The 10,058-nt window shown below is 41.0% G+C and overlaps 1 long non-coding RNA gene across 1 annotated transcript; it reads right to left on the bottom strand.

The window, feature by feature from the left end:
• Positions 1-4,433: 4,433 nt before the first annotated feature.
• Positions 4,434-9,741, bottom strand: LOC120396124. The gene is made up of 3 exons (XR_005593002.1): positions 9,693-9,741; positions 5,009-5,157; positions 4,434-4,649 (listed from the first exon to the last, which is right to left on the bottom strand). It is a non-coding gene; the product is annotated as an uncharacterized LOC120396124 (long non-coding RNA).
• Between the last annotated feature and the right edge of the window lie 317 nt (positions 9,742-10,058).

The raw sequence follows: 10,058 nt of genomic DNA, 5'->3' as shown, positions 1-10,058 counted from the left end.
TTGTAGACGACACCTAACAGTGTTGCCAGTTCTCATGATTTTATTGTGAATCTTGGGATATGTTTTCTTAAAGCCCCAGCTCTTGGAGTACTGTGATGAAGTCAGAGACTCAGCTTTCATTTGAAAAAGAAAGTTTCTAGCCATTATGGTAGCAGAAAAAAGCCTGAAAATGTGCCCCCCCCCTCAAAGGCTAAGCCCAGAAGGCTAATAACTATTATGCAGTTTTTTTAATCTCCTTATTTTTGAACCAGTCTCTTGATTTTGGGGGCCCTGACTTGATTTCTGAATGCTTGGAGCTGGCAATGCTGGTGTTTTGACATGTTTCTCTGACAAAAAGCTCTGCCTACAGAGGACAGGGAAATCCTGCCAGACCTGTGCTAGCATGTCCATACAGTGAATACTACAGTGCTGCCACCTCCAGAGTGAATCACTACCTCTCCCAGAGCAAAATGAACTGAGCAGCAAGTCTCTTTTCATAATGACGGAAGCTTCAAATAGCCAAAAGAGAGTAAATTATTACCGTTAAAAGAAAAAAAAATTGTTACCAAGGAATTAACAAATCAAAACAAAAACACACATACAATAGCTACTGTCTAGGTGAGGCCAACAATATATTGGGCTACTTTCCAAACAGGGTGGGAGGCCCTTGGCAGCAGAAAACGCACCTGATGTGTGGTTTGCAATAACACAAGGCACCAACAGTACCCCTCCACTAGGGGACATGCAGCTATTCAGGGCTGCCCAAAAAGTGAGACATATTGACGGGGAAGGAGCATGGTTCAGACAACAAAAGGAGGCACTGAATGAATGTATCCCCAATACAATTTCCATCAGCACACTCCAACTACTGTTTACTGCCACTCTTCTCTGTTAGAAACCTGGGGGAAATAGGGAGAGAGGCAGCAATGCAAACACCATCTTTCTACCACATGGTTTGTCCTCACCTCTACCTTATGATGGAGTAGACCCCATTGGCTCAGGGAGATGCACAGTCACACCAGCAAGTCCAAACTGAGTGTTTTGTACAAGGGGAGCACGCACAAAAATAACTGACAAACATTATTTCACTTGCTGTGCCAGGCCTAGACTAGCTGTCTGGGGAAATGGATATTTGCCTAGCGGGCCAGCCAGTTCCCTAGACTACAAAGCTGGGATCTGCATGAGTGCTGTCTCACTGCACTCCAGTACTTCCCTTCCTCTTCAGGCTTCTGAGAATACAGCAGTGAGCTGTGCTTACATCTTCAGGGCACACAAAATGAGGAGTTAATGTGGCTCTGTCTATTTTGGTTTATGCTACATAAAATGTACAAAGAGGAAGATCCTGTGCTTGCCAAATGGAAAAGGGGAAAAACAGGGAGAGAAAATTTATATTTTAGTTATTATAAACAATAGAGATTAAATGACAAAAATCAATAACTATTTTAAAGAAACCTGCCTTTCAGAATGTATATATCACAGACAATACCAGAAATAATGACTTCAATAAAATTGTACAGATGTTACCGAGAGCAGAAAGTGTCCTGTTTCATTTAAACAGGATGTTGCCCATCACTTGTATATTTTAATCATGATTCAGTTCCTCATGATATTATTGACATCTCCTTATCAGAGCTCACACCTGGACACAACATTAATGAATTAAAGATTTGAGTACAGTATTAAGGAAGCAATAGTTGTTTCTTGTCACTAAGACTATGTGGTTCTTTAGAGATAAACATCACCACCAGAATAATGTAAGGAAGAGTATGTAAAATCTGAAAGCACATTTTCTGGCTTCAGATATTGGAGCTGCTTCTTTCATTCAAACAATCAAGCCCTATAGCCATATACCCAGGAAGCACAGAGATCTGAATTCTTGTTTCACCACATACCTCTCTGTAAATGACTGTGTTAAGTGGGATGAATATCTGCTTACTTTGGAGATATGAGCTGAGCATGTTTCTATAGAGAACATTAGCATCAGGGAAGGTATCATTAGACTAGACACTACAGCAGAAACAGATGAATACTAAATGTTACTTAAAATAGAATAGTGCTAGAAAAGTTCCTTTTATCCACAATTTCAGAAGGTTTTCCTCTACTATTATTTCTGAGAACTATTATCCAAATATCTTGTCATTGCTGCCTATATGGACCAGTCATTCTGTGATTCCAAACAAGCCCCTAAAAATGCCCCCCTTCCAAGCTGCAGCAGCAGGGTACCTTTCAAGTGAATCCAACAGCGTAGTAAAACTGTAATGCTCATGTTCAAGGCAGGTACCAAGTGTAAAAGCGATTTCACAGATGAAATGCAAGTTATCAACAGGGTAACAGCTGTACTGGCATATTTTCTTTGGAAATTATCTACCGTATTCCACAGAATCAGGATAAAAGGGAAATCTAAGGGTGACTTTGACTTTCAATCTCCAGAGTTCACTTCATGTGTGGCTGGCTCAAGTGGTTAAATTATGCCCCAGAGGTGTGCCAAGAAACTGAACTGACAATGACCACATCACTTTGCTTTGTTGTGCTGAACTGAATGGCTATAGCAACTAACTCCTGTTTCAAATGATTCTGTAGATAAGTGCTACCCTCTGGAATCTCTTTGAACGTGTGACAGTTCTTAAGTGCACCCTCAAAATATCTGACCTGCCTACCAAATTTGTTGTGTTGTGTTCATCTAGCAAATTTTTCATTTTCTTTTCAACTCCTCTCCAAATCTCTACAGTTTACATGTGACTAAATGTCACATACTAGAAATAATGAGAGACACAACAATAGCACTGTAAATGGATCCAGGAGGCCAGCATTGTAAAGGCAGCCTCACGTGGCTGGATTCCTTTTAATTCTAATCAAGCTAAAATGCACATATAAAGGGAAATGAAGATACGGAAGCAATTTCTTTGTTGATTTTATCTTAATAAACTGGAAGCTATGTGTGAATAACTGCTATTAAATGTGGGGGGGCTGTGGAAGAGATTTTTGCTATTGCCGTTAGTTTATGCAGAATTTGTATCCTAAAGGCATGTTTAAAATAATGTTAAATTGAGTGGTTGAAAGGAAAATTTAAAATTAATTAAATTATTCCAAACTGGAGCAATTATTCCAAATAGGAGAGCTGCTCATTGTGGCTCTTATTTGGGAAACCTTCAGTGCCACACTGGCAGGTATGAGGATATGTGGGAGCAGGAAAAGCTAGCTCAGGAAGCTCTAACTGTATGGAATTTTGAGGGAGAAGCACAAGTTTCAGGAGGGAAGAGCTGGATGTTTCAGAATGACTGGGGAAACCCTTCCCACTTGGACAAACGAAAGAATCCAAAGAATCCTGCCCAGGGAGGATAAGGAGCCACCAACAGGAGAAAATACTGTGACTATATTCTTCTTCTTGCAATGAAATTCTATTCAGCTTATCAGGCAAGTGTTTCTGTGCTTTTTATTCCTTCCAGATCTCCTTCGTATTCAGAGTATAACAAATCCATTACCAAGCACATTTAATTAAATAATACTTAATACTCTGATACGAAAGTGCTTTGAGATCCCTGAATGAAAGGCATGATGTAAGTGCAAATAATTAACACTATTGTTTCATTCCAATATTCCATCTAGTTCTTGTGGTATTTTCCTATTATATATTGCTGACATCTTTTAAATAGCTCAAATTTCTTATTATAAATAGTCTCCTGGAGTTTCCCCTTGGGATACCAGGTGATAATACTCTACAGAATTTCCCGTGAACTGAAAATCAAGATACATTTCCTCTAATCCATCCATTCTGAGACTAATTTCAGGGTGTCTTTTGCAGGCAGGCAAAGGGTACACCCTTTCCCTGATGTTGCCTGTAGATTCCACTCCCACGGGCCCATACACACAGAATAGGTTTTGCTTCCCCAGCCTTTGATTTTACCCCTAAACACAACTATTTATCTTTGGAGCAATGCAACCATTTCTAATCTTTTTTGTATTGTAGCATTATAACCCTGGTGTGTTCACTGCTTTCACAAGAAGCCCTTAACACTTCATAAAACCAGGCCCACAGCTGCTAATATTTGTGTCCATAAAAATGGGGGCTAGACTGAGAGCCAGCTCAACACACACAGCCCATAATTTTCCAGTGTATCTCAACATTGATATGGGAAAATGAGCACCAGCTATCCAAAAAATGGTAAGTTGTTTTTAAAGGGATACTCTCAAGGTTGATAGATCTCAAATATGGCCCTTTCTCCTGCAAATGGCAACCTTTAAAATAGGCCTATGGAAAAGACTATCAAATAATCAAAATAAGAGATTCCATAGTTTTATTTTTAGGGTTGCAAATCAGGGCAGAATTTGGTCCTGGATATAGAAGGCATAACTTACAATATGCATCTTAGTATCTTGGCAAAAGGACAGTATTCTTTCTGAAGTAAGATTGTTACCATAAAAATGCAAAGTAAAGCAACACTAGGCTGGCCGGATAGTAGGTCTACATTAAATTCAGGTAATGCAAAGATAGCAGTGAAAAAAAATCAATATGTTTGTTAAGTGAGGCAGCAAATACACTTTTCTCTGTGTCTCCATCCTTCCACCTTATTTTGCAATGTGTAAATACATCCTTTTTCCAAAAAGGTGAACAAGTCTCTTTGAAAGCTCAGTAGATCACTGGAGGTACAGATAGGAGGATGTAGTCGTACCTATAAAGAAAATGTCACAATATATATCATTGGACCTGCAATACTTAGACACAGAGGCTCAATAGACAAGACAGAGTTGGAGGAGTGATCCTGTGAGCTGCCGAATTTGCACAGGAGCGGGACACCCCCAAAGCGCAATGCCCAAAGCAGACATTGCCTAAGGCCAGGGATGGATATTCCCACCACAAAAGGCATAGGGGAGCTACTGAATAGCATAGGTGCTCTCTTAGTTGCCCCAATGTCTGCAAGATTCTTTGGCCTTTGCTTTCTACGTTATGCCTATCTTGATTATATGCATCTCGGTATCTTTCCACCATCTCCTTTCCTCTGCCTTCATATTTATTTATTTTGCCACTGACCTCCTTTTCTTTGTCATGTTTGGATATTTTTACCAGCAGGCTCAGTCAAAGTAATCCAGTCATCTCCCTTCTGAAGACTTTTAATACAGTTGAACTTATCATTGACTTGGTATTAACTCACGTCACCCAGAATCAAAATCAAGCCGTATCTGGGAATAAAAAAGAAAAATGCAGTCCAGAGAGGGTTTCGTTTTATTTTTAAATCTGTAATGTTTATAATGGCAAAAAAATGCACACTTCCAGTGACCAAAAAGAGAATAAAATGAAGCTACAAGTACTAAAGCTGTAAGCTCTATGAATTAATAACTACCTAACCTCTAGCCTTGGATTGTCCACATTAAGAGTGAAAGACTATTTTCTCTCCCTTTTCTTGAAGTGCACAAACTATTTCATAAAAATAGGCTTTTTAAGTGGTATGTTATAGATGATCACAGTTTAGTGTCAAATACTGAAGCTAAGAGTCAGCACTTCAGCATACAGTGCAACATTTAGTGCTCCATTTTGGCTTTTACAGCCCAAGCCAAAATCACGATGTAGACTCATTCTGTCCCGGCAGGAATCCTTGGAAACCTTCTAGCTGAGTGAGCCTGAATTCCACCTGGACCACACCACAGTTTGGAAAGATGCAACAGGTACTCTGCCAACACTGGGTTAAGTTTCTGCACCTGCTATGAATAGAGAATAACCTGTGGGGTGTCTAGTACCCTTTTGTTGCTGTATGTAGGACATGTATGTATGTGAGGACATAAACGCAAAGAGCCATGCTGTAAACAGCAACTAGAGAACTCCCCTAACAAAGGACTTAATGCTGCAGCATGCATCCTGGTCGTCTCTGGTAACTGGGGAGGACCAGTCTTCCAGACTATTCCCACTTCTGCTGAGTTTGTGCACGGGGATCCCTGGAGAGGGGACTCCCTGACAGAGTACCTGCAGGTTCCAGATCCTCTCTTCATTGTGGAAATATTGAAGATGAACCTGATTCATCCAGAAAAGTCCTTTGGGAGTCTTCACTAGGAGGATCTGGAAGTTCCTTACAAATTCTGAACAGTTTCAAATATCTGAGAGCTTTAGAGCCAAACTTTGTTCCCATCAGAAGTTCTGGTGAAGACTGTCCAGATGCAAGAGATGTTGATCAACATGTCAGGAGTAGTTTATATAGGTCCACTAATATTTGCAGAAGTCTTTTTAAGGCCTTCACTGCTATCTCCTCCTCCTCGTTGCTTTGGGGGTAATGTGGACAACTAGTTAGATGTTCAAAAATCAAAGTTGTGTGCAAATGCTAAGAATGTATCAGAGCTAAACTGAGGCCCATTATCAGATATGAGGACTTCAGGAGCTTCATGTCTTGCAAATATTGACTTTAGTATCCGGATGACCTGTGCCAATGAAGTCATTGTAAGTATAGCCAAGTCAATATGTCTGGAAAAGTAATTGACTACAATGATGTATGTGTCCTTTCCAAAAAAACAAATCTGTGGCTACACACTGCCAAGGTTGGTCAGGTAACTTTGTAGAGAGTAACGGTTCTAGAGATTGTTTTTTAAAAATTTGTTATACATCTTGCAACCCTCTACTAAAGTCTGAATTTGCCTACTCAGACTGGGCCACCAGATTGTTGTGTTCATGCCCTGCACTTGTTTGCACCTGGGTGTCCCTCACAGATTTTGGAGAGCATCTCTTTCTGGAGTCCCAGAGGGATAAAAATGCACCATCCTTTCAGAAGCAGGCCATCAGTCATGTGAAGGTCATTTTGGTCCTGGCAATATGGTAGTAGATTTGTTAGAAGTTGACTCCTTCGATCCAACTATCTATGCCAGAGTTGAGTCAGTTTCTGGCAATCTCTAATCTGCTGAAGTTGGCTGGCAGACGATGGAATTGCTGCCAGAAGAAGGTCAATGTAGACATTGACATCTTTCTCTAAAGCCTTTTCTTCTTCCACTAGGGGCTGCTCAATTGCGGTTCTCGATAGAGCATCTGCTGCTCTGAGTGCTTTCCCTGGTATGTGTTCAGTGTTGAAAGAAAATCACATGAGCTGTAAACAAAATGTTTGAATCTTAGGTAGAAGGTCATTCCGTGGTTTTGAACCCAATGCCACTAAGTGCTTGTGGTCTGCTTCTGTGTTAATATTCAAACAGATGTGCACAGGGCCATTCACAGGTCCAAGTGACTGCTAGAGCTTCCTCTTCCACTTGAACATATTGCCGCTCGGTTTCTGTGAGGATTCTTGATATTACTCTCACAGGTCTCTGCTCTCCTTCTCTCTGCTCTTGACCCAAGTCTCCTCCCTGATTTTCCATGTTCCCCACTCATTCACTACTTTGGCCGGATTTCGGGGTGGGTATCTTTTCTTTCCGTTCTTTCTTTTTTAGAGAGACGCATTATTTCACTTTTCAATTTTTCACCAAAAGGTCCCATTTTATTTTTCATTTTTCTCAAAATTTTCCACAAGGGAAAAACATCATTTTTTTCACTCAGTTCGAATACAGAGCCTCTGACAAACTCTACAACAAAAAATCACACTATGTACTTTTCATCCCAAGATCTCAAAGCATTTTCCAAAGGTGGAAACGGTCATCTATTCTGACCTCCTAGACACCACAGACCACTAACCTCCATCCATTTACCCCAGTACAGAGCCAAATAACCAGGATTAGACTAAATAATTACAGTCCTCAGTATAATAAACTATTGTATTCCACAGGCAAAAAATAGGAAGGATCAAGATACATTAATGGTACCAAGGTACATTCTCTTTTTTTGCCAACTTTGAAGCCAAAGATGGTAATTTTCCTCCCAGAGATAGTGTGTTAAAATTCTGGCACAGAATGTTTTGTTTGAAATGTTTTCATCAGTGAAGGCTGTTGACATCTGAAAGTAGGTAGATGAAATAGATGTAAAAATTGCATCCATGGCCAATTTACAGCAGCAGGAAATATTTATAATGCACCTGGTTCAGAACAAAAATAGACAATGCCTGGTTCTCCCCCACACCTGAAAACTTCCTCTGTTTTGGATACAAAAATATTTTGAAAAATAACTATTGGGTATTTAAGCTTACTCCTTTCTATAACAGGGGTCGGCAACCTCTGGCACGTGGCTTGCTGGGCCAGTTTGGGAAGCTGTGGCCAGCACATTTCTCGTCCCACACCGCTTCCTGCAGCCCCCATTGGCCTGGAGCAGCGAACTGCGGCCAGTGGGAGCCATGATCAGCCGAACCTGCCAATGCGGCAGATAAACAAACTGGCCTGGCCCACCAGGGTGCTTACCCTAGCAAGTCGCGTGCCAGAGGTTGCCAACCCCTGCACTAAGTCAATAGAGCTATGCCAATTTAAACAAGCTGAGGATCTGGCCCTTAAAGTTCATGGTGATATTATTAGTTCTACCAGCTGCTTTTGATACTGCTTATCATGAGGAGGGATTGTTGTCTTTCAGAGAAAACACAGAGGATAGGGTTAGGTGATTACTCTTCAGCCTATAACATTTTAATACCCATGTTCTTTATCCTGCTGGCACAGCCCTTTAAGGGAGCTGGGCTTAGCCTTCATCTCTGACTATTCAGCTGCCTCCCAGCTGGGGAGATAAAGGCCAACAAGCAGTTCACCCAAGGGTAAGAACTGTAGGTGACACTGGGTTAGAGAAAGGACCTGAAATGGGACTTTCCACTCCAGCTAGGTGAAAGACCTGCCTGAGGAGCCTCGCTTTTTAGTCAGAAGCTTTTTAAGGGCATGTCTTCACTTCAAGCTGGGGGTATAATTCCCATCTCAAGGAGACCTATCCATGCTAGTTCTGATCGAACTAGCACACTAAAAATAGAGTGTAGCTGTACCAGTGCAAATGGTGGGAAAGGCTTCCTGTCCTGAATATGTACCTATCCAAGAAGCTAGGCATGTTCTCAGGGTGGCCAGCACGGATGCCAACTCTCACGCAGTAAATAAACACCCCGACTTTCACAATAAACCAAAAACCCAGCAAATTCTATTTCAAAACAAGGTCAAAACAAGCCAATCCCTAAGAACCCCAACACTCTATGTGACTAAATCCGCACAGCGTGCAGTCTGGGACTGTGATGGGCCCTCTGTGCACTCCAACTCACTCCCCCGCTTGCCCCTGCTTGCCCCTCTTACCGGCAGCTTGCTGGGAGCTGATCAAAAAAAAGAAGCAACAAGCTACAAGCCAAAAACTAGCCAACAAGTAACTCACAAGCCAATTAAGCCAAAAACAATCCCAATTTCTGCAGTTTTTTAGTGAGTTTGGCATATCTGGTAGCTAGCCCCACCAGGCACTCACACCACCACGGCTACACTCCATGTTAAGTGTGCTTGCTCAATCAAATCTAGCATAGATATGTTTCTTTGATCTAGTAATCATACCCCTCAGATCGAAGGGTAGAAATACCCTTAGGCAGGGTGTTTGAACAGTAAATAAATCCATTGGTAAAAGGAGTGTGGAAACTGAGGCAGATATGGGGTCTGATGCTGGGTTTGGGAAGATCCTGTTACATATTCATAAGGAAATATATAATGTTGCACACCATAGTAAATATTATGCACACTAGTCTCAATATTGCAATAGTTTCAAATTCATCCTGAAACTTTGTAAGTGTTGGAGACATTTTTAGAACAGAAGGAAATACATCTTCCACAGATCACCCCTTTTTTTAGATAAAATATTTTTTACAACTAACTTGCATTTAAAATTCTTTAGCAGTTGCCTTCTTCCCTTGCAACTGTGGGATGGCAATGCTTCAAGAAAGAATCCTCCTGCAAAAAGAAGAAAGTCAGAAAGTCAAAATGCAGCATTCCTCATATTTCTAAGCAAAAAAAAAAAGCAGGAAACCTTTTGAATCTGTCTTCATACATCACAAATGGGAAGTAAAGAGCTTTATTTCCTCTGGAGTTCACCTTTAAATTCATATGTGTTTATTCCCATCCATCCCTTTTGTCCATGTGTTTGCCATTACTGTTCGTCCAAGCAGACTCCCAGCATTCATCTCTCTGTTACCTTGAGAACTGAATACCTCAGCTGGTTTCATTTATGAAGCAATAGTGAT

Source organism: Mauremys reevesii, linkage group 1 (assembly GCF_016161935.1).
Source record: "Mauremys reevesii isolate NIE-2019 linkage group 1, ASM1616193v1, whole genome shotgun sequence".
Lineage (NCBI taxonomy): Eukaryota > Metazoa > Chordata > Testudines > Geoemydidae > Mauremys > Mauremys reevesii.
The sequence above is the reverse complement of the archived record's forward strand: the minus strand, read 5'-3'. Positions and strand labels throughout refer to the sequence as shown.